This window comes from Chenopodium quinoa, unplaced genomic scaffold (genome assembly GCF_001683475.1).
Source record: "Chenopodium quinoa cultivar QQ74 unplaced genomic scaffold, ASM168347v1, whole genome shotgun sequence".
Classification (NCBI taxonomy): Eukaryota; Viridiplantae; Streptophyta; class Magnoliopsida; order Caryophyllales; family Amaranthaceae; genus Chenopodium; species Chenopodium quinoa.
Window position 1 is genome coordinate 4,138,843 of NW_018742738.1, and position 25,185 is coordinate 4,164,027.

At 35.6% G+C, this 25,185-nt stretch overlaps 1 long non-coding RNA gene across 3 annotated transcripts; it reads right to left on the reverse strand.

Annotated features, from left to right (window-relative positions):
• Positions 1 to 15,605: 15,605 nt before the first annotated feature.
• Positions 15,606 to 19,602, reverse strand: LOC110724151. 3 transcript variants are annotated; one of them, XR_002511868.1, is made up of 5 exons: positions 19,186 to 19,585; positions 18,970 to 19,082; positions 17,980 to 18,094; positions 16,272 to 16,562; positions 15,611 to 15,936 (listed from the first exon to the last, which is right to left on the reverse strand). It is a non-coding gene; the product is annotated as an uncharacterized LOC110724151 (long non-coding RNA). The 3 variants fall into 3 exon arrangements; XR_002511869.1 differs by having other exon boundaries at positions 15,606 to 15,936; positions 16,272 to 18,094; positions 19,000 to 19,082; positions 19,186 to 19,602; XR_002511867.1 differs by having other exon boundaries at positions 15,606 to 15,936; positions 16,272 to 18,094; positions 19,186 to 19,602.
• Positions 19,603 to 25,185: the final 5,583 nt, after the last annotated feature.

The following is a 25,185-nucleotide window of genomic DNA, read 5'->3' on the forward strand; positions in this document are numbered from 1 at the left end:
CTTCCAACAGCTCTTAGTAGTATGACCCCTACCTTGATGGTACTTACAATGTGCATCTGGATTCCAACTAGGCAATCTCTTTTTAGGTGCGGGATCTTGAATAGGTCCAATGGGAGTAATGATTCCCTTAGTATGGAGTCGATCGAAGGCCATATCATAGCTCATTCCAATGGGGGTGAAGTCTTTCCTTAGTTGCTTCTTAGATCCTTGGTTATCCATGGCTAAAACTTCACTGAGATCAAAGGTATTAACATTGTTACTAGAGTGGGCGTTTTTCGGAAGAAGAAGGATTATTGTTCTTCTTTCCTTTCCAGCCAATGTAGTTACTATTGTTAGTAGCTTTTTGCTTTGCGAGGTCATCTTTGATCTCAATGCCTATGTCATAGACGACCTTGAAAGTATTAGTTGTGTTGATATTTTAAGTGCTTTGAATACTTTTCTTGTAAATTTTTGATGAACATCCTCACGGATTCTTTTTCAGTAGGGACTTCGATCATGTTAGCGGAAGCTTCCCTCCACTTGTTGAAGAAGGAGGTGAACCCTTCGTTTTCTTTTTGTTTTAGCATTTCAAGTTGTCTATGATCAGTTTCGATTTGAATATTACACTTGTATCTATCAATGAAAGCATTTTTATTTCATCCCAGGTAGAGGTCTTCTCTTTATCGAGGGAGAAAAACCAATGTTGACAAATGGTTTCAAGAGATAGTGAGAATAAAGAGTGAAAAATATTCTTATCAATCCTTTTTATATTCATTACAGTTTCAAAGGACCTTAAATGAAGGTAAGGATTGTCAGTTGGCTTAAAATTAGGGATGTCATTGGCATTGAACTTCTACGGCAGAAGATCCTTGTCCACTGAGACTCCTTGCGAGCTAATGCCCTGGAACCTGTAATCATTAGATATCTTGCTCAAGCTCTCTTGCATGAGCTCCATTTGTTGTTACTTTACAGGGTCATTGGTTTGGAGGGTTAAGGTCTTTAGCAACTCAGTAACACAAGCTATTTGCTTCTTGAGCTCATTGACTTCTTCTTGACTCGCCATTGTCTTCTTAGCTTTCCTTTTCCGACTCACTGGATTATCAAAAAGTTGAACTTGGACGAAGGTGTTGTCCTTGATTAATCGCCCTTCTCTCCTTGACCAAGTACTGTGGAAAGGGAAATTAGGGATATTCACTGTTAATTATTTGACTTATACTCTATTCAACATGCATGGATGGAAAGAGGTTGGAAGAATGAATATTGTGATATGGGGGATGGAAAAAAGATGTAGATGGAGAGAGATGAAAAAATTAGGAATAGAATGTACCCCCAACTCAAATGATGGAAAAAAACCGACTCATGCATGAACCTAAGACATGGTCATGGTGACATATACACAAAGTGTGTGCTAAGACTAGTGAGTGTTTGTGACATGTTAAGACTCTTGTGTAAGACCGTGGGACTTAGTTCCTAGACTCAATTAAGGACTAAACAAAGGAACTGTTGTTAACAAAATAATCGAACTGATTAGCAAACTGTTTAATTAGACTCGTCGTGATGACTCGAGAAATATGCTGAATTATCGCCGCACACTGCAGTGCAGCGCCAGACGAAAGCGTTGTCGCTCGGCGTTGCACAGCAGCGTGTGGCGCTGCAGTCACAATTTTTGCGCCATTACTAGAGCATTAATCTTGAACTGCTTTCAGTATTTTTACTCTACGGTACATGCCTAAAGTCGAACTAAGTCAATTCTGATTAAATTATTAGACTTTAATTACTCTAATTAATTAATTAATTAGGCAAAGTCTTTTTAGTCATTAATTAAGGCTTAAACACAAGTCAAACAAATGGTTAGGAAAAACACATAGAGTACAACAAATAATGCACAATTAGTCAAGTAGGCACAATATGATGCAATGAGTTTGCAACCTAACCATGGCTCTAATTGTCTAAAGTTTGGGATATGGGTTAGTCAAAGAGGGTCTATGGTTATGAGTCAGCATGCACCGCGCTGAAGCCTTACCTTTGGAAGGGTTGGCGCGAGTGGAAGGGACCACGCGAGTTAGAAACTCGCTTCCATGGTTTGGTGAATTCAACATTCTCGGATGTACGCTTTGTTGCACAAAGCGTTCAATCAGGTAGATGGAGTATGAATTCCCAGAGGGTTATGTCCATATGTAGAACACATATGGGTTTCAGAAAAGTGAGTAAAACTCAATCAGGAAGTAGAATCGAGCCAACAGTGCTAGCACTGGTCGAAATTAGAACTCGTATTTCTGGCTCGATATTGGAAGAACGCAGCGCCAGCCAACAGAGATCGTCGCCGCAAATAGCCCTGTTGCCTGGCGACAGAATTATCGCTCGGCGACAGAGCCATATCGTCGGCGACAGGCTCTATTTTCTAGACGCCAGTTCCTACATGCCTCAGCAGCTTTCTGTGCTCGATAAAAGTTTCCAGTTTCGCGTAGCATTATTTCGATCCTAGTTGTGAAATATATTCCTCAAATTTCCTACGTGTAAAAATCATATGTTTTTAACTCATTAAGGATGGTCTTTCCAATGAGATATTTTTTATGCATATGACAATAATGTTAATCAAAATTATGCACATGAAATACTTAGAACTTTTCAAGTCTCATCCACTCATTTTAAATCATTGCCGAAATAAATATCAGGAATTAAAATAGAAATCCTCCCCAGTGGAGTCGCCAAAAAACTGTAGGGAATATTTCAAGCATTACCCCAAACTTGAACCCCACTGTGATCACACACTTAAGCATGGTGGCGTCGAAAGGGAAGGAAGCTAGAGCAAAAGAGTCGCCAACAAGTTTTAGGAACTTGTAAACCGTTCACAGGGTGAAGGTTAATACCCCTTAACGATCCAAGAGATCGTTAACTCCAATTGGTCTAGAACTATGACTGGAAGTTCGGGGATGAAGGTACAAATCCAATCTAAAAGAGAAAGAATCTGCTCTAATAATAGGCCTCTACTTTATTCTTCTCGTATTCATGTGCGCTTTCTGACTAACATGCAATCAATAGGTTTACCCTAAACCTGTTTAATCTATGTTGGTTGAATATTAATGCACAAATAAAACTATTATTGGCGATCACTTGAATTATAATCATATTAACCCTAAACAAGATTATTAATTATCTTATTAAGCGTGATTACAAGTACCAATTCTTTGTAAACATGCATAAAAGGCGTGATCAAGCAATAACAATAATAAAGTATAATATCAAACAACATAATATTAAGAATTATAATAATAATTATAATAATAATAATCATCATAATAATAATCATGAATAGAAAAATTAATCACCATCATGTTGAAGCATAATAATAGCAAGATCCAAGCATGAACTAACAAGATTTATAACAAACCCTAGCATGTCACTAAGCATCAAAGATCAAATATTTAGCCCTAACATGATACTAACATGAATATTAGGAAAGAGAATAAAAGGCATCATAGAAATCATAATTAACATTATATTCTTTACCCTAAACATGATACTAGGAACTTATTGTTGTCACCCTAAACATCATATTAAGAAAAGCATCCTAACATGATACTAGGAATCAAAATAACAACCCAGACATGATTTCTATATCATAATATTAATAAGCAATTAAAGCACTTACTTGGATGCCTCGTACCTCTTTCTAATAACAAAATACACACGTTAGTAACTTCAAGGAAAATAATAATATCAAAAAAATTAAATCAAATAATTGAAAAAAAGAATTAAGAAAGTTTAGGCTAGATTTGGGACCAAACCCTCAGAAATCAAACCTTTTACGTCAAGGATGAAGACAACTTTTAATTATACTAGTGTGTCTAGATCTTGTGAATGCGGGATTTTGTATTTGAGAGAAGGTTAGTTTAGAAATGAGAGAGAGTATCAAGAATTTCTTGATGAGAGTTGATGATTGAAAACGGAGGTTTTAGGAGGCTATTTATAACGAAAATCAGCCGGATTATGATAAATAAGAATCATAGTTTCGAAAAGAATAAAACACGATGCTATCGCCAAACACGCCCCTGTCGCCAAATGACATAGCCTGTTGCCAGGTGACAGACGTATCGCCGCGACGCCAGGCCTATCGCCAGGCGACATCCTATAGTGCGGCGCTACAGTCAGTTTTTTCCACGCGTTTTCATATTTTTATAAAATTTAAGCGTACGAAGGGTAAAACTGTAATTTCCTTTAAAAACTCTTCTTTTATTCTAAATAAAACTCTTGAAATTCAATTATCAATGCTAATAACATTAGGATTCAAAAGAACCTTCTAGAAGATTCTAGAAGACTATAATCAATTCTAATTGCATTAGGAATGATAAATCATAATAGGCCATCCTCTAGATCATTGGGTCGCATATAAAAATCAAATCGGGCCCAGTTTAGTAATTTGGCCATAACTTCCTCATTATTCATCGGAATTGGGCTAATAATATATCTTTGGAAAGTTCTTTTCAAACCCGATCCAAATACACCATTATTGGACCCTAGCCATGGACCAAACTAAAATTTATTGGCTATTTTCATAAAATAGGTTTTTGAAAACAAAGAGAAAGAAAAGAATTAAAAACTAACCGCAACACTACACTTTCACTTCATTTGATTATGATTCGATGTGAAAGGTACTCATCACCGGGTTTGGTTTTGGGGAGACACAAATGGGTGTCTACAGTGTAATTTTTATAAATGTTTTATAAAGAGTGTTACTCTTAAAACATTCGAAAAAACCATTTATCATAAACCATTCTGGTTTTGGAGTAATTTAAAATTTCATGCAATTTATCACTCTAATTGCTATTTAATTATGGTTTGGGATGAAATAATGAGTCCATTCGTTTCTGAGAACATTAAAAATAGGGTATCAAGACCAGTCTTGATAAGGAAACACCTATTAAGTGAACGTTAAATATTATAATAAAAAATTATCCCTAATCTAGGTCATTTAAAAAATGGACGATTAATGACCACTTGAGATTAGTGTGTAGTTTGATTTATAGCACCGTTTCTTGTGCTACAAGAACATGAGTGTCATAAATCATTTGCACATGTAATGGTTTAGAACCATACTGGATCGACCTATGAGAATACTTTAAGAGATTAAAAATCGTCATAAGTAGTATACTTCTCATTATGGCTATCGGAACCTATTTCCTCGACCATGAGTATTGTGAGTTCTCTTGTTTGAGTACTAGTCCGCTTTGATGTTGTTAAACATCTGCCGTAAAAGGGGATTAATTATAACGGCAACACTTGGGCGGCTAGGTCCTCTCAGTAAGAGGAGCTGCATTAGAAAACTAGGAATGTCCCCTACTAAAAATTGGGAAGATGTCTTTGTTCTTTACAAGGCCTCTCAAAGAGCGAGACTGTAAAATGCATGGCCGTGCTCGGATGGATTTTAGAAATCATCTATTGACAGTCGAACTCTGGATCGAGAAACACTTCTAGACATAATAAGGATGACGAATAAATCTTACCTTATAGTTCATGAAGAGACATTAAGTGGCATAGGAAGAAGGCTATACACAAAAAGTGCACTTGTTCGGAAGGACAAGTGGGAGATTGAAAGGAATGATGTCCTTCGAAAAAGTGTATTATTCCAATAGAGGGTTCAAAATTATTAGAAAGCTAATTATTCAGTGATTTCAAGGGATCGGAATGCCTGGGTGGAGGTCGCTTCCGATCGGTAATATTAATGAATAATTAATATTACAGCTTAATCTTGACTGAACCATTCGGGTCACACCCAAGCAACTAACGAACCGACACGAAGAATTAATTCGGAAGGAATAATTAATGAGTCACCCGAGTGATTAATATTTGGACGTCGAAAATTCGAGCTTGGAGCGTCGAATCCAAGCGTCAAAAGTCAAGTAAAAATGTAGGAATTGGCGAGACGGGAAAATGCTTCAAGTAATAATTAAAACCCTAGCCACGCAAAAGGCTAGGGAAGCGCGCCAAATAGGTGCGTGCCATGTGGCAGCGCACATGGTAGCACGCCATGGGGCAGCACACATGGTAGCTCACGTGGTAGTGCCACGTGGCGACCACATTGGCAGCCACCAAGTGGCAGCAACACATTTGCAGCCGCCAAGTGGCAGCGTGCCACGTTGGCAGCGCACCACGGTGGTGGCGCCATATAGTATGGGACGTGGACCCGGGTGAAGTGTAACTAAAAAGTGAGTGGCCCAACCGAACCTAATTGGGTGCTCAAGGTTGGGTGACACATGGTTAGCTTACAATGCATGTGAATTGCCTTGGTTAGCAAGCGAGGAAGTGGTCCTCACCTTAGCATGTGACACTTAATACTTAGTTATTCCTTGGTTTATTAAACTAAGGATTGAATTCACCAATCTTTCCATGTGGGATCTTTTTGTGAAAAAGTCCCACATTGAAAGATGAGTGAAATTCACAAGGAAGCTTTCCTTATAAATACCCATGGCATGCCTTGGGATTGTTCACTTAAGTAAGTGTTGAAAAAGGCATCACCATTGTGAAAACCTTTGAACACAATAATTACTCGAGTTTAGGTCGGGCTTAGCTAACTCCTAAGCAATAGACCATTTTCGGGGCTCAGGTTGCGGGTGGACTTCGTTGGAAGTCTTCGTGTGAGCAGGGCTAAGAGCTTTTGAAATAAGAGCTCAATTAGTGAACAAAGGCACACGCCAAAGGTATTAATCTCTTTCTTAGTCTTGTTGTTTAAGTTAATTATGCTTTATGGTTGTAATTATTGTGAGTGTGGTCTTGGCTCAAGTTTCCTTCCGCGGTGGGTCGGACTCACCGAAACCCAACAATGGGAACATTCATCTGCCTACACACCACAATAAGGTGTAAGGCCTTGTTATGTTGATCCCCTTCCGGGGGCAAATCCTTATCGGAAAAAAAAAATCAGATTATTGGGACTTGGCAATTCAGTAATGAGAAAGCTGACTAGCCCTTGAGAAGTCATGTCACTATCAATTCCTATCTTCACAAGAGCATTCATTACAATCTACCTCTGCTTTTTGACCAAGTGCTGCGATATTAAAAACAAACACACTTTTAATGACTAGACTTAACCTTGACCCATTCGGAATAGAAAAGACACAAAAATTTTAGAAAAATAAAAGTGTGTATGGGAGGATACCATCCGACTTACTCCTAAAAAAACTGGAAAAAATGGCACAATACCATCCTAAATTACGGTTATAATTACATGGTGCATGACTCAAGAGGTGTGTAGACTCTACATGACTTGTGAGTGATAAGTGAAGTTATGGACATGTGTTATAACCGTACAGCCAAACATGACACAAGACCGGACATACGAACCACATAAGTACACACAAAGACCAAAAGGTGACTAACAGGACACTTTTCCTGGGCACTGTGTCACAGTGCTGACAGCATTGTGACATAGTGCAGTATACCATCAGACCGTGGCGCGGCAGAGCTGCCGTGACACGATGCGCAGTTCATGGTTCGGTTTTGAGAATTTTCAAAATTTTATTCAATTTAAAGTCCGTACTAATTACTATGTGGAAATAAAAACCCTCGGTCATAGGTTACTCCAAAAAACAAAATGAGGAAAAACATGTGGGGTTATCACCAAATAAACCACTTAGCACTTAGTCACGATGATACAAAAAGTTCGCAACCTAAGGTCCAGATCTATGTTCAACTATGGTCAAGCCTTTTGGTGTCAAAGGGTATCATGGTAAAGAGTTTGGACGCATTAGCAAGGCAACCTCCCTTGAGGATGTAAGCGAACGGGCGGCTCCGCGAGTTCGTGATGAAATCAAACTCGAAGCCATGGTTTGGGTGGATTTAATAACTCGGATGAACCCTTATTGCCATGAGAGTTTTTGGGTTGATAGAGCTTAAATCCCCCGGGGCTAAGACGTATGTAGAACACAATCTTTCTTTCAGAAAAATCGAAGGAAGCTGAATGTGAGAAGAGAAATAAAGTCACCGGAAAGATTTTAGGACTGCTGCGACACGACAGAATGTACCATATCACGGTGCAGAACACCGTGTAACGGTGGTCTGCGCCATGACATGGTAGGATCTGTCGTGGCGCGGCAGTAAGGATATCTGACTGGTGCTTTTTCTTTTTCTTCGTTTGCGATTAGGTTATTCAATTTTTCCTACGGGGTGGACCTGAATGCGATGTTAAAATGTCTATGCTTATGCAAAATGCAAAATTAATCACATCAATACTTTTCAAGAATCTTTCAAGTCTCATCCACTCATATTAATTAAATACTGATCACTCAAATCGATAAATAACTAAGAATCCTCCCCAGTGGAGTCGCTAAATTGTAGGCGTCGTTTGAAGTGCGCCTACGTTAAAGCATTTGTTAATATGCTTGGAACTCATAGGAATTGGGAATTGACATTATACGATTAGGGACAAGGAAAGTAGGGAGCCGCCAACAAGTTTTTAAGGAACTTTTAAACCGTTCACGGATCATAAAAGGCAACCACAAATAAAGGGAAAATGATAGGCAACAACGATTGACCCGTGAAGGTTACACTCCATTCAAATCCCTAATATTACTAACTCTATATGGTTTGGAACCACGAAAGGAGGATCGGGGATGATGGTACGAAGTGATTCATGGAGTCACATTCGCCCGTATTAGCCTCTACTCGATTCTTATAGTGAAAAGTAATTCCTGCGATCTCAAAGGCATGCAAACAAAATATTCAATTTGCTCCAACTATTATTATGCTAAATTGGTTGAATATTAATGCAACACATAATTCTAAAATATCGTGATCACTTTAATTAATATAAAGATTTAAAAAGGAACATAAATCGGTTGTCCAAATTATCTTGTTAGTCGTGATTTTTAATTACATATTCCCTTTAACCTGCAATATGGTGATCAATAAAAAATGTAATAGAATAAAACCAAAATTAATATTGGAAGCAATTTAACCATAATCCAACAATATAAAATCGTTAGAAGTATAATAGAAATAAAAGGAACATGATTCCTTACTTTGATTTTGCTTGCTTGTAACTATAAAACAATAAACGAGTTAGTAACTTCAAGGAAATAAATAAAACAGTAATTCAAATTAAATTAAATAGAGTTGATTTGGGGCCAAACCACAAACAGTTCTACCTTTCACGCCTTGGTTTAAGGACATAACCTCGAATAAAGTACGGACTCCTTGGAGTGCTTAAAGGATGTATTTTGAAGAATAAGGTAGGTTAGTGTTTCGGCTAGAGTATAGAAGATAGAAGAGAGAATTAATTGATGCCCTGAACTGCATAAATGAGGGGGTATTTATAGGGAAAATGAGTAGAGGGAACAGACGGAACCCTAAAAAGATAAAACCCTAAAAATAATTGTCGCGACACGAAAAAATATGCCGTGATACAGGAGAATTTAGCGTAACACAGGAAATCAGTAGCCCTAAAAACGGATAAAGCGTGTTCAGGTTTACGCGAAGAAAACACGGGAAATTCCCGTGTCACGACATGTGTACCGTGACACGGCAAACACTGCCGCGACGCGGGAAATATGACCATGGCGCGGCACAGAATGCCGTGACGCAGTGGAATTTTTTCCACTTTTACGTCCAAATTCATTTTAACCCTAATTACACTCAGTATTTTTAAGTGTCGTTTCATAATTTTGGGCTATTTAGGTTTATTACTTATTAATTGGGATAAAATAATATAATATGAATTGAATAAAAAAATCATAGGCCAAAATATAATTTGGACTATGCTTTGACTAAACATTAGGACTGATTTTATGATTTGAGTTTGATTGAATATGAATTGTAAGCACTCCTGGGATTAAATACTCAACCCGACCAATAATAAAGGTGAAAGGTTGTTTATCATCGAATTTGGTTTCGTAGAGACATATTTAAGTGTCTACAACGACTTTTTCTTTAGACTTCGTTTGATTTTTTTGAATTGCATCTTTCTTTTGAAACATTTCTTGTATATTCATATCAAGCTTAACCTTCAATACCTTACTTAAACCAATTCTCAAAGAGTTTCTTGCTCATATACAACGCACTCAAAACTCAAACCTTACATGCTAAATGCTTCACTCACTAAAAGGGTTGGTAAAGATAAGCCATTGGGTTTGTAATATGGTTAAGACAAGAAAGGGAAAATTAGACCTAAATTGGTTTGCAAGAAGGTTGATGCAAAATAGAAAACCAAATTTGTAACAAAACAAAAAGAAAGTAAAGAAATATTAAAAAAAAAAGGGTGCCCCTTTCCTCCCTAGAGTGGCTCGATCACGATCTCAAGAGCTAGAGGTTAAAACAAGGATTAGTAGATGCATATCCAAAGATCCTAAATTGCCGCTTAACAAGGTGATGAAGGCTAGAACAAATGAAGGCTCACAAGGGATATATAGCAATTACCGACCAAGGGTTTTAAATCCACTATGAAGAGCAACTTCATCTTACCACAAGAAATGAACTAAGGCTTCATGGAACCAAAAAGTTCTTAAACCGGCTACCTTAGCATATAATATCCTAGAGTCAACCAATGACGACACTCTCAAACCGTGCACACATTTACCACTTAGGAAGAAAAACATCCAAGGATACAAGTCCCAAATTAAAAGTAAATTCCAAAACATATGCATATCAACTTGCCATGGTCATGCATGTCACACAGAAAAAAGGAAAACAAAGCTAAAGAAGTAAGAAGAAATCAAAAGGTTCACAAATGAGGCATATAATCCAAATAAATCTCAATCGTCAAACAAATGATCGTTTGATAACAACATCAACGATCCCAGGTTCCATAGAACCAATGCAAATAACATCGAACTATTAAACTTCTTCTTAAACTAATCCTATACTAAGCACTCAAAGAAAAAGTAAAAGAGTAAAAACAAGAAAGGTCTCACCGAGAGGTTGGCTTACAAGAATAAAGGAACATGAAATTGAAATCACCAAAAGTCACTCCGCTCTAAGCTTCCAAAAAGCAACCTATAAGGCAAGACAAGACGCAAAATAAAGTATTAAAAGGGAACAAAGAAAGAAAAAAAAAAGGAAAAAGAAAGAAGGGGGAGAAAAAGGGTTAGAAATCCTCCGGGTTGCCTCCCAAGAAGCGCTTATTTATAGTCTCTAGCTTGACCCTTCACCTCATTCAAGGTGTATTAAAGAAGATTACCTTCATCAAATTGAGTATGGAATCATAGATGCCCCTATTCTTGAGAACAATCAATCCTTGAGGTCTCACATCACCACAAGGGAAAGGAGGGGATGAATCAAGAGCCAATAGTGGCTCATCTTTTTTCTTTTTCTTCTTCTTGTTGTTTCTTCTTCTCTTTTCTCTCTTTTTTCTTTTCCTTATAAGAGGGGGATTAATATTGGAATCATCAATATTAGGAAGGGCAACCTTACCTTTCTCAAGAGAGTCTTCAAACCAAGCGGGAACTTCTAGGAAGTCATCACACCTCATGGTCTCCTTATCCTTTTCCATAACTTCCTTGTCAAGACCACAATTAATACTAACATCACATGCCACCTCAAGATTTTCTTGGTTTGAATTACTTACATCGCATGGAAGTAAGCTCTCAGTAACCATCTCACAATCGACCACATCGACTCTACATACACTCACCGCCATACGGATCCTCAAAGCAACATTACCAACTAGCTAACTAGGAAAGGGAATCGAGCCTTCAAACTCGTTTGGTTCGCTAAAATCAAATGTCTTCTCATCTTGTTTTTGAAACTTCTTCTCAACCACATCCTCTACACCCTTGCCCTTCTTGCTCTCATCCTCCTTGCAAAATTTAGGTTGGAAAGTATGAGAATGGTTAGTTGATGATTGTAAGGGGAGTTTTGGGGTTGAGTGGAGAGAAGAAATTTCGGCTAGTTGGGAATCAACAACTTCATTGTGAGATTTTTTCTCTTGGATTTGTTGAGTAATATTTTGAGTTTGTTGAAAATTTTGGGTTTGTGTGTGGTCGGGTGGGGATTGTTCTTCATATGCTTGAGGATATAGGTCATGATGTTGATCTTGAAAGTTCCATATTTGGTTGGAAGGGTAGGAACAATTTTGGGTTGGTGGATTGAAGAGAGGTTCATCTTGGGGGTAGGAGCTTTCTTCCCTTAGAGGTTGTTGAAGTTGTTGGGATTGAGCTTGGGTTACAAACTCTTCTTCTCTCAAAGTCAAAACCTCACCATGCTTGGGATTGAACTCTCTACAATAGGATGCATCATGATCCGTCCCACCACAACAAGCACATGAGAAATCAATGATTTGTGAAAATTTTGAACCTAAACCAACACTTGAGTTCAACTTGGAAAGACCCTTATTCAAGAGCTCAACTATGTGCTTAAGTTGGCCGACTTTCTCCAACTCATAAAGATCTTCTTGCTTTTACTTGGGACCTTCTTTGACATCCCCAAGAATAGCTAGTTGCCAGTTCTTCAATTGTTGCTTCAATTTGGCTTTGAGGGATTTTAATCAATTGGCCACCGGTACCCGCATCTAGAATAATCCTTTACATTGGCTCCAAGCCATCATAAAAAAATCTCATAAGCAAATTATGGTTGAATTCATGATGAGAACATGCTCTAATCAAATCCTTAAACCTTTCCCAAGCTTCCCCAAGAGTTTCATCCAGATCTTGCTCAAAGGAAGCTATCTTCCTCCTCATTTGTGCGGTTTGCTCATCGAAAATGAACCTCTTGAGAAACGTCTTCGCAACTTCCTTCCATGTGGTGAGAGAGTTGGGCTTCAAAAGCTTGAACCATTTCTTTACTCTTCTGGTGAGAGATTGCCAAAAGAGATGGATACGAATATATTCTTAGCTCACTTCATTTGTTTGCATCATTGCACACAACTCAAGGAACCCGTCCAAATGCTCAATAGGGTCTTCACTTGCACCTGCAAAAAATTGCTCAATTTGTACCATCCTAGCATATTGTGGATGGATTTTTTAATTAGTCTCAGTGGTTGGGAGAAGTATACCACTCGTGAGCTCATAGATTTCTGGATTTCCAAACTCTCTAAAATAAAGGTCATTCTCTTGCCTTGCCATATCTTTCTTTGAACACGACAAAGCTAAGCACATGATTAGCAATGACAAGTAGGGTTAAACAATCAAAACAACATGAAAAGAAAATAAAATGACTCTAACAATAGCAAAAATAAATGCTAAATAAGCCGCTTCCCCGGCAACGACGCTAAAATTTGATCGAGGTCAAGTAGGTCGTAAGGACTACTAACCCTAACCAAATTAGAAATTTTTAATACCTAAACTTACACTAAACTAGTTGGTGGCAAGTAAAGGGTCGAACCCAAAAGGAAGCAAACTAGTTTAAACACCAAATTCACTAATGCAAGAGTCAATGGAAGTATATATTTGTTGAGTTTCTTTGATTAAAAACACTAAAACAATTAAGAAAAAAAGATATAGAAGGATTAAACCAAAGGGAAACAACGCTAGGGGGGGATACGGGGGTGTCAAACACGATTAAATAAAGATGGACAACAATTATTATCATGAAGAACAAGCCATAGAATACTAAATTCTACTTAAACAACTCACTCTCACGCAATTGTCTAAGCAAATCTCTTAACCTAATCGAGATCACTTTCATGCATCCAATTAGACACTTATCAAATTGAGAGATTAAGAGTTCTTAATACATAAAACTCTACTTCAACAATTCATTTTCATGCATTCACTAACGTAAAGGTGATCTAATCTTAATTTAAATCTCTTATGCATCTAAATTAGGGAACATCAAACAATGTGCTACTAATAATCTTAAGTCATCAAAATCATACATTCACGAACTTATAGCATGATCTCAACCAAATCATCATCAATCATCAATATTAATACATGCTTTTCACCCCCTATCCCTAGCAAAAAAACTCAGCCTAGGGGAGAGAAACTAACAATGTAAGAAAGCATAAGTAATAAGGTTAAACATGGAAATCAAACCAGCAAGAACAATTAAGCAGTAACGAAATAACAAAATAATAAATAAACAAAATGAAAGCAATAAACAAAAGTAAAGAGATAAGAAGAAGAGATTACTAATGGAAGATTTGAATTGACAAAGCTTAAAGAAAATCAAAGTGCAACACTGGAGAAAATCCTAATCTTCACTACTATCTCTCTCTAGATTACTCTAATATAACCCTAATCCTAATTAGATCAAAGAGAAAGTAAGACAGAACTAAGAAATTGGATGATAAAATGTCTTAAGAAGGTCGTACAATATATATACATCCCGAAAAACTGAGAAAAAATGAAACAAAACCTTGAGAAAAACCCAAAAAGCGGCACCTGCGGGGCAAGGGCCGCGACCACGGTGGCCGGAGAGTCGCACCCACTGGCTGGCATCTCCCAGCCATCTACTAAAATTTGGAGTGGCTAGGAGTGCAAGGGGCTGCGCTCGCGGTGGCAGCAGTCGCGCCCGTAGTGGCTGGGCCGCACCCGCGGCGGCGCTGCTTGCTACTGTGGGCTGCGCTGCTTGCTGCTCGTAGGCTGCTGCCTGGCTGCTCCTTAGGCTGCTCGTGGTTGCTTCATAGCTTACTTTGCTTTAACGCTTTTTCTCATGAAGACTCCGGCCTTCTCTCAGGTCATAAATATCAAGGAAAATGCAATTACCTAGACAGTATAGAACACGAGAGAGAGTGAAAGATCACAAACAAAAGAACGCAAAACAAGCTGGAAACCGAGCAAAATGCATAGAATTGCAAATTAAGGCCTTAAAACATAAACTAAAGCATGATTAACAAAAACGAGACTAAATGGACAAGAAATAACGTGAAAGACCAAAATAAACCTAAAACAAAAGGAGAAAAACGCCCTAAAATGTGTCTTAAATGATACTTATCAACTCTACTTGGGAGAAATACATGAACGAGGTTTATGAGTTTTCCTAAAACTCATTGGCGACTCCTACTTGATTTTACAAAAATGCGTAATGACATAATCAATTCTAATTCAAGGTCCCTCAAATAGTCAGGAATTCAAATCTTAATACACCCTAACAAATATAAAGTCATAGGTTTTTAAAGGGCCATGGGCATTTAAGGAGAAAGATTTTCTACGATGGGTACACCCTCCTTACAGCTGTCCAAATTTAAAAGGTGATACACTACTACATTTTTGATCTATTGCAACCCCTAAATTCGTTATATTAGGCATCAGGCATATGATACCTAATGCCACGGCATCAATGTTCCGTTGCGTTACATCAATACCTGATGCAACGGCAATATCATTGTCGTGGCAATAGCTATAATACTTAATGCCACGGTTTCCTATACCTAATGCCACAGTGCATAATAATAATAATAATAATAATAATAATAATAATAATAATAATAATAATAATAATAATAATAATAATAATAATAATAATAATAATAATAATAATAATAATAATAATAATAATAATAATAATAATAATAATAATAATAATAATAAATAATAATAATAATAATAATAATAATAATAATAATAATAATAATAATAATAATAATAATAATAATAATTATAATTATAATAATAATAATAATAATAATAATAATAATAATAATAATAATAATTACACATGAAGCTATATAAATGTATCAAAATAAAGGAAATTTTTATTGAAATTTAAAAATTAAGAGTATATTTATACAATTTCGCACTCAGAAAAATTAGGTTACATATTCAAATATCACTTAAAACTACATGTTTATTCGTCGGAACATGATTTTGATATTGTTAGAAAAACTAAATTACAAGTTCAAAAATCTTCAACTAAGCCCAAAATTCCTCTACCTGGCTCTCCACCTATGTTTACATCAGAGAAGACTTGCACTACATTTGCTTGCATGTCTTAAACCTAGTCGAAATGTAACAAGATCTAACAACTTCATCAGCGTGAAGGTAATATTCAGGCCTACTACAACAAATGAATATTCGCAAATAGCCCGATCTGCATTTAATACAAGAAGATAGTGCATGTCAGTATATCACATACCTATTTAATACAATAAAAAGCAAAAAGGGAAGTAGGTTTGAGTAGTGAGATAGATGACTAAAACAGCCTAGAAGACAGAGATGAGGTCCTAGATCGATCACAATAATCTTCTTGTGGTTCTTTTGTGACTTAATTTAAGATCATAACACAATAATACATATTTAGTAGAAAATCAACCTTGATTTCAACCTCTATACAACAAAAACGCAAATCTTAAATATAAAAAACTCCATCCTCTTTACAAATTAATTCCAACTACAGAAAGAGAAAAAAGGCAATCAAAGACTTACATCATAAGCCTCAGATAGCAACTTGAATTTAACTTCAATTTCCTTGATTGTGGTGTTTCTCACTCTTATTTCCTTCCTCTGAGAAGATAATAGATGAGCTTGGGCCCCGAGTGAACCCAATCTTTGACTTATGATTTGGGGTTGTTAGCTTCCTCTTCAGAGCGTTTCATCACCCGAATTATACAATATCCTCCAAGCTGCTAAACTGCTTCTTACTATCATATAATTGACCATTGCATTTTTATAAACAATCAACTCTAACTCCATTGCGCATTTTTATAATTGCGCATCCTTTGGAATTGATGGTTTAAAAAATTCAGGAATAATCACCAAAAATATTCAAGGATTAGCTTCTTGGAACCTATCCAACTCAATAAAAATAGACACTCCAGAGGTTAAACTTAGCTTACTTTAATATAAAGCCACTACAATTATGATGTAATTGGCAAGGAATTATAAATGCAGACAAGAAACACCATAAGAAGATAAGGCAAACACACCTACTCTAAACAATTGAAAACTAACTCCCAAGCAAAAGCTAAGCGTTATGTATTCTATTTCATCCACACATATAACAAAAAAAAGTTCAAATCTCACACAGACAAAATCAATCTCATTTATCATACTTACATGGCTAGATATACAATTAGCCTAGATAGCCTAGATATCTAGTATGATAATTTTTCAGAGAGAAATCACAAAAATTTTGAGGTTAAAGAGGTACAAAGAACCTGCATAATAGAAATGGTTAGGGTCTATCTTAAATATCAGTAGTCCCATGGTTTTGTTGTGATGAAAAGTGACCTTTAACATTGGCTCTAGCTGCAATGACAACCTTAATGTAAAGAAAAATGAGTAAGGGAAATTATTGAGGAAGGGAAATCAATATAAATGTAACCGTATAAATTCATACAAAATAAGTGTTTTATTTTGTTACTATAAGTTCGTCTTTTTAAGTTTCTATGATTTAAATTGTGTGCAACACCTCCCTGCACACAATAACTGCTTTAATGGAGAACTTTGAGTGCACTTCAATGGAGGTATAACATAATGCCAGGGGAAAATGAGAAAAGAATGAATAATTTCTCTGATCCTGCAGACATACAGGGGATGATTAAGGAAAATCCTTCTAATGAAACATGACAGCATTACCATTAGCTTTTGTGGTGACAAATACTTATAAATATTTAGTAGTTGCGTCAGTGCTTGGTTTTTCCAATAAATGTTAGTTTGCAAAGGTGTAGTTCTGTAATTCTCATTTCTCCATGAACTGCAATTTCAAGCTCCACTACAGTCCTGTTTGAGTAGTGTCTTTGCAAATAAGTAGATAGTGCTTGATCAGTGCTCGAGAGCTAGACTCAATATCACAAGTTGCGACAAAGACCAACACATACTCAATACTCCATGACACATTCTATAGGATAAAATGAGTAGTTTCTAGACTTGATACAATCCAAGAATTATTTAAGGCCAGTTCATGACCATTACGGTAATAGTAATAATTTCCATGAACATTTTAAACCTATCACTACATTTTGGGGCTTACAAAATTTCTTTCCACTTTCTCTCTAGTGTACAAATACACACAAACACACTCAAATTCATTTTTAAAACAAGCTAAAACCAAACCACATTACTCCCAAAAAATGCATCTAAAGGGTGTTCTCATGAATTGAAGCTATTTAAACTGCATTAGTGAGTATGTTACCTTTTTTTTGGGCTTGGCATTTCTATAGATTGAATGTAAGAGTAACAACTGTAGCTTCATTCCCCTAGTAAGCTCCTAGTTGTTGCATTGGCTGCTACCATTCCACTACTAGTTCCTACAAATCATAATGAATAAGTTCCACAATGTTTCCTGCTGAGGCTATAAAGTGAGAAATCACAGCACACATAGGACAGGAGAAATTAATTTCCACCCCTTCGAAAATTACCCAAATACATTACTTGAGTCAAGTTCATAGTACAAATAAATCTGATAAAAAATAAAATAAAATAAAAAAAACCCACAAAACATTTAAATTATCAACAAAAACCATCAAAATTAAAACCATAAAACACAAAAACCCCAACTTTATTAGCAAAACCCATCAAAATTTACATGCTTTCCCTAGTCACTCGGTTTAATTAAGAGTGTGAGTGTTTTGGATACTATGACATAGGTTGTTGGGGCTGATTAAATAAAATTTCAGCCATAAGATTAATTTATAACTAGAGCCTTTTCCATGAAAAAAAAAAGAATAACATGAACTTATCAAAATATGTCAAATGGTTATAATATTTTAGATAACCCACAAATCTACTACTCTATTCTAAGAGCATAAATTCATCCTTCACAATAATCATCCTTTAAGATATCCATATTAAATACAAATTCAATAATTTAATTGAAGTTCTCAACACAAAGCTATTAAAAAACTGATTTCTAACAGAAAATTTAAACTAAAAAACATAATATAAAATATGGAAAACCATGAAGAAAACAAAGATATATTCAACAAAAATCGATCAATTATTAAGCTAACTAATCGAAAATTATATTTTCTGTAGATAATTAAGGGAAATTTAGTAATTAATACCTCGAATTTGGCTTAAAAGAAGAGTAATACAAGCATTGATGTCAACAAGTTAAATAAGGCGAGCAAACATTATATTTTTAAGATTTTATTCCACTCCATCCATGACTAAGAAAGAACACCTTTGTTGAGATAAGTCGAAGCTCACATACAATCTGGTGACGAAAATTGAGGTTGAGGGGAACAATTCGCTCAATAATTTGCTATCCAAATTGCCAACTTTATATCAATTCACCTATACACCGGCATAAAATAAAAATAAGAAACCAAAATTAGAAACCCCAGAATGTTCTATAATACTCAAATAACGAAATTGGAAGCTAAATGTAAGGGTTTACCTCGTAGTTATCTTTAGTAAAGGTAGATGAACCTTCGAGCTCGGTATTCAGAGCTTCAACCGGCGTTGAGACAACGGTGATTTTTTTTTTTTTTTTTTTTTTTTTTTTTTGAGTAGGACGACGACTTAGGAAAAGAAAGAAGATGGAAGTAAATGAGGAGAGAGAGAAAATAAACTCACAAAATTAACCCAATAGGTTTTGAAATATGGGGAAAATAAAGGAGGGAAATTAATTAAAAGATACGATGCCTATGTAGTATTCCGTACTTAATATTTTTTTTTACCTCATTGAACGTCGCATTAGACCCCTCTAACACAACGGTTGTAAATATATCGTTGCATTAGAATGTAGCCGTTGCAGTAGGGTATGCTGTTGCAACGGTTATAAAGAGTCGTTGTATTAGATTCTTTTATTGCCACGGTAGTGTATGTAACCGTTGCATTAGCTCTTTTCCTGACGTTGCATTTGATCGAAAATGTAGTAGTGATATACTGGGCAAAGGAGCAAATTGAAATTGGAATTGACCTTGGAATCTTTTAAATTGAATCTTCTTTGGCAGGATATTAACTGCAGATCTACAATCTTGTAAATGGAATCAAATTGGTGAAGAATCTTGTAAGTGGAATCAAATTTGGATTTTGATTTTTGATAAAATTGAGGTGAGTTTTTAGAAAAGCCTATGAGAAGATGTCGACGATTTAGAATAAACCCGTATTTTCCAAATAAATTTTGGGAAATTTTAGGAAGAAGGTTGCGAAATTTTCCAATTTGATAAAACCCTAACAAAGAATGTCGGTTGGTTAAAAATTTGGGAGATCGAAATTTTTTTAAACATGTAAGTGAGTGTAGTAAATCCCGAAAAAAAGACACAGAAATGACATTAGCTAGGACGTCCTGAACTTGAACATCCACATAAGCAGCTGATGTGGCCTTAGTAACATGTCACCTAATACGCAATAGCAGATGTGGAGCAAGAATTACATTCTTGTTCCCTTTTTAGTAGCGAAGTTTACGAACGTACCCCTTGATATGCTTTTTATTTTAATTTAAAAAGTTTCTCTTTTGAATTTCTTGCTAATTTCAATTTAATTACGCATTATTAAAGTATTATATATATACATGTGTGTGTAAACAATAGCAAAAAAAAAATAAAATAAAATAAATGTTCAAACTATGTTGGGTTGACCTGAATCCAAAACTTTGGGTAAGGGTTGAACATTTCTTGATTCGTAACCTAAAATGACCCAATCCGAAATGACTCATGATCGACTCTAATTAACAAGTCTACATAGTAATTAGATTGTGAAGTATATTATTTTATCATAAAATTCTATCCAAATAGAATTCTAAGCTAACTTTTTTATCTTACGAAATCTATTTAAATCTATCCAACTTGGCGCGAAACCTGACAGAAGTTGGAACGCCAAGTGTTGTTGTCCCGTGACCAGGCTAAAAAATTTAGCTTTATGTATCAGTTATATGATTTGTATCTGTGAAATATTGGTAGTGTTTGGGGTAATTTTACCCTGCCATGTGGTCCAACCAGAAAGTGACACATGTCACCCCAGGGTTAGTCCAAATGGACCAACCCCTATTTGACACGTGTCATTCCAGAGAAATGGGAAAAAGGCGGCCTTCATGGCCCAAATACCGAGAAAGCCGCAATGCGGCGCAGCCCACCAATGATTAGGGTTTGATGAACTAATCAGGGGCACAATTCCCAAGGACCCTATAAATAGGGAGATTTCCTCCATTTGGAGGCACGTTTTTTCCATTGATTACACATTTTACTCTTTGAAAGAGACATCTTGAGCTTGAAATCCAAGCTGATACCCACCTAAATTTCCGCACCTTTTTACTCCTATTCAAGTTACTAACTTGATTGTTGGAGGTGGAGCTCCAACCACCCGGAGTCTCCGTTTGTTTTGCAGGTACAGCTCACGCCGGATCAGACTTTGTGACGTAACTTTTCCAAGGGACAAAAATACCCAAAACTGGTATCGAAAATAAAAATCTAAACTAACAATTTTATCCTAAAATTCTATCCAAACAGAATTCTAAACTAATTTTTTATCTGATTAAATCTATTTAAATATATCCAACGTGGCGCGACATTTAGCAAAAAGTTGGAACGCCAAGTGTCACTGCCTCGTGACCTGACTAAAGAAGGCTAATCTAAGAACCCTCTTCTATATAAGAACCCAATCGTATATAAGACCAATCTCAACCCTTTATTAGTTTTGATCTAACCATTTAAAATGATCCTTTAGTAATGACATTTCTGTAATTTTGAATAGTTCATATTTAGAACATTGAAGAAAAAAAATTAGAACATAGGAAAAAATTTAGAACATAAGCAGAAAAAATTTAGAACCTAAAAAAGAAAAAAAAAAATTCGAACATAGCAAAACTTTAGAACATAAGCAAACTAAAATTTTAAACATAAGTTGAAAAAAATAATTAGGAAATAAATTTAGAACATAAGCTGAAAATATAATTAGAACATAGGAAAAACTTTAGAACATAAGCTGAAAAAAAAATTTAGAACATTTGAACAAATTAAGAACATAAGCTAAAAATAAAAGTTTAGAACATAGGAAATAATTTGGAACATAAGTAGAAAAAAATTACAATAAGATATTGTAAAAACTTTAGAACATAGGCAGAAAAAAATTTAGAACATAGGAAAAAGTTTAGAACATAAGGTATTCTTACATAAGAAAGGGTTCTTAAATAAGAAGGGGTTTTTACCGGATCCCTCTTTTATATATATATATATATATATATATACTTCCTCCGTTCTTTTATTATTGCACCACTTGCCTTTTTAAGAATTTTCACAAATATTGCACCATTTCCTCTTTAGAAAAAAAATTATTTGTGTTCACACTGAAAATACCCAACATACCCTTGCTTTTCTCACACTTATTTTTTAGTTTATCAATATGTCACATGGGTAATTTTGTATTTTAACCTTTCTCTCTCTTACTTTTTTCCACTACCAAAATATTTGACTCAATTCCTATGGTGCAATAATAAAAAAATGGAGGAAGTATATATATATATATATATATATATATATACTACCTCCGTTTTTTTTAGTTGCGACTTTGAGTTATTATTTAAGAGATATAAAATATTTCAAAGTTACAACTAAAAAAAATCGGAGGTAATATGTACGAAGTATATAGCAAGAGAAAATCTATGCTTTGGTGATCATCAAAACTGAAATTTTGGGCTTGGTAAATCTTCTGCACATGTATAACCCTTTATTACTGGTATGTCTAAATGTCTAATAACGTTTAACATTATACTGGATACAAAGATAAAATACTTACTGATCTCTACAACCCAACTCATTTCTGAAGCAACGTAATTGCCTCGCGAGTTTACTTCTACAGCTAGTATGACTTACATTCTGCCAACAGGGGACAGAGGTGGATGCGGGGCATGCTTTTCAGGGCCTTCATTTCTAATTAGGGGTGTACACCGGTCCAAAACCGGACCGGACCTGGACCGGACCTGTTTGGACCGGGGACCTGAATTGGGTAATTATGAGGACCCAGGACCGAACCTGAATTAACAGGTCCGGTTCCGGGCCAGACCTGAAAAATCAGGTCCGGTCCAGGTTTAGACCTGAATGGACCTGTTTTGTGTTTTTTTTCGTTTTTTTTTTTAATAAAAAACCTATTGGACCTGCATATGGACCTGTTTTGTGATTTTTAGACCTGTTGCATAATTTAATAATTACATACAAACCAAAATTATCAATCACAAAACTAAATAAAGTCTATAAAGTCCTGATTCTCAAACACCAAAAATACAATTGAATCCACCGAAAATACAAATAAGTCCACGAAAACTCATAACATTACATAAATTCTCTTAAGTCTCAACTCTCAAAGTCTCAAGTACTAGAAATACAAAAATTCTCCAACGAGTTGTTTTCTCTTTGATCGCGTGATTCACACTAATGAGTCCACGAAAACAACTTCATCGTCTACATCGTTAGATTCACCACGTTGCACCTCTAAATAAAATACAATATAGAATATATTAATGATTGATAACAATGAAATAATAAATTTGGTGTAACAAAATTTCAAGTACATAAAATTATTACTACCTTTCTCTATTTCCTCTAACTCTTTCAAATTTTCTTCCACATCAACAATTGGCACTTCCTTAGCTCTAAGCCAATCTTGTGTGCAAAGTAGCGCTTGAACCATCTTCAATACAAAAATATTACACAAATATGTATAAACAAAGTCATATTAAGATATAAGCAAACTTGATTTTATAAAATAAAAAGATAACGATGCATTACCTTAGGAGTTAAAGAACTCCGAAATGGATCTAGAGTACGACCTCCCGTACTAAAAGCATATTCCGATGCAACGGTCGATAATGGGATGGCTAGTATGTCACGTGCCATGCGATTAAGAATCACATAACGCTGACCATTCTTACCCCACCATGTCAATGCATCTTGTTCTTCCTCCTCCGGCCCTAATTGATCATTTAAGTACCTATCCAACTCACTTATCGCATACCCACTTGTCCCCTTCAATCGTTTTGCTCTTTCTTTTAGTTTCCTCACATATTCGGAACCCACTCCTTTACTATTATCAATATCCATTGACATATTATCTCCACAATCTGGAATATTAGATAGCATACATTTTTCTATATTCCTCAAATAAAGAGTAAGCGAACTCCTTCACATCATTAGCAAGTTTTGTACCCTTTTCCGGTCCATGCATATCCGTTAGTGTCAATTCAACAATGACCATCTTAAAGTGAGGGTCGAGAAGAAGAGCAACATAAATGAATTTATTCATCTTATCCACATCCCCCCAATACTTATCAAACTTTTTTTTCATTGCAATGGCCATAGCTTGAAAATTCAAGTCCTCACTTTGTTCCCAATTATTCAACATATCATACATAGAAGCAATTTCTCCTAAACCTTTATTAGCTGTCACATAATGGGAACCAGAAATTCGTTTAGTCAACAGATAAAACCCCTCTAGAAACAAAACTAACCTCTCCACTTTTTCCCAATCTTTGGGTTCGGGAGGCCTTTCATTGTCATTCAAATGCTCTCCATCAGGAAGAGATAACCCACTAAAAACACGTCGAAACTTCAAAGCCGTTTCCAACATTATGTATGTGGAGTTCCAACGAGTGGGGACATCAAAGGATAAAGAAGATTTTGAATCTATGTTTGCTTTTTGCACAAGATCTTTGAATCTAAGTATTCTTGCAGGGGAATTTTTAACATATTTCATAGCATTTCTAACTCTATCAATGCACACACCATGTTCTTTAATACCATCCCACACAATTAAATTAATGATATGAGCAATGCATCTAACATGAAGATTTTTTCCATCATTAATACATCCTGTTCTTCTAACCATTCTACTCAAGTGTGCACAAGCAACATCATTTGAAGAAGCATTATCAACAGTGACAGTAAAAAGTTTATCATCAATACCCCAATACTCTAAACATGCCTCAACTGCTTTTCCAATAGCCTCTCCTTTATGACTAGAAATTGGACAAAAATTTATGATCTTTTTATTTAATTTCCAGTCATTATCAATGAAATGAGCTGCAAGACACATATAATTAATTCTTTGTATTGAAGTCCAAGTATCAGTGGTCACAGAAATTCTTTGACATGTCTTAAACATTTCTCTCAATTTCTCTTTTTCACTATAATACAACTTTAAACAATCACGAGCAATGGTAACACGAGATGGAATGTGAAATTGTGGACATGCAACTTGCACAAAGTGCCTAAAACCGGGTTTTTCCACATGCTTAAATGGTAACTCATCAACAATAATCATGTGAACCATTGCCTCTCTAACATCATTCAAGTTAATAATCCTACTCCCACACTTTAATTCACCACTCTCATGTTCTTGATCAAAATACAATTTAGTTTGCTTTTCTTTGCCCTTTTCTTTTTCTATATTAATAGGATTACCG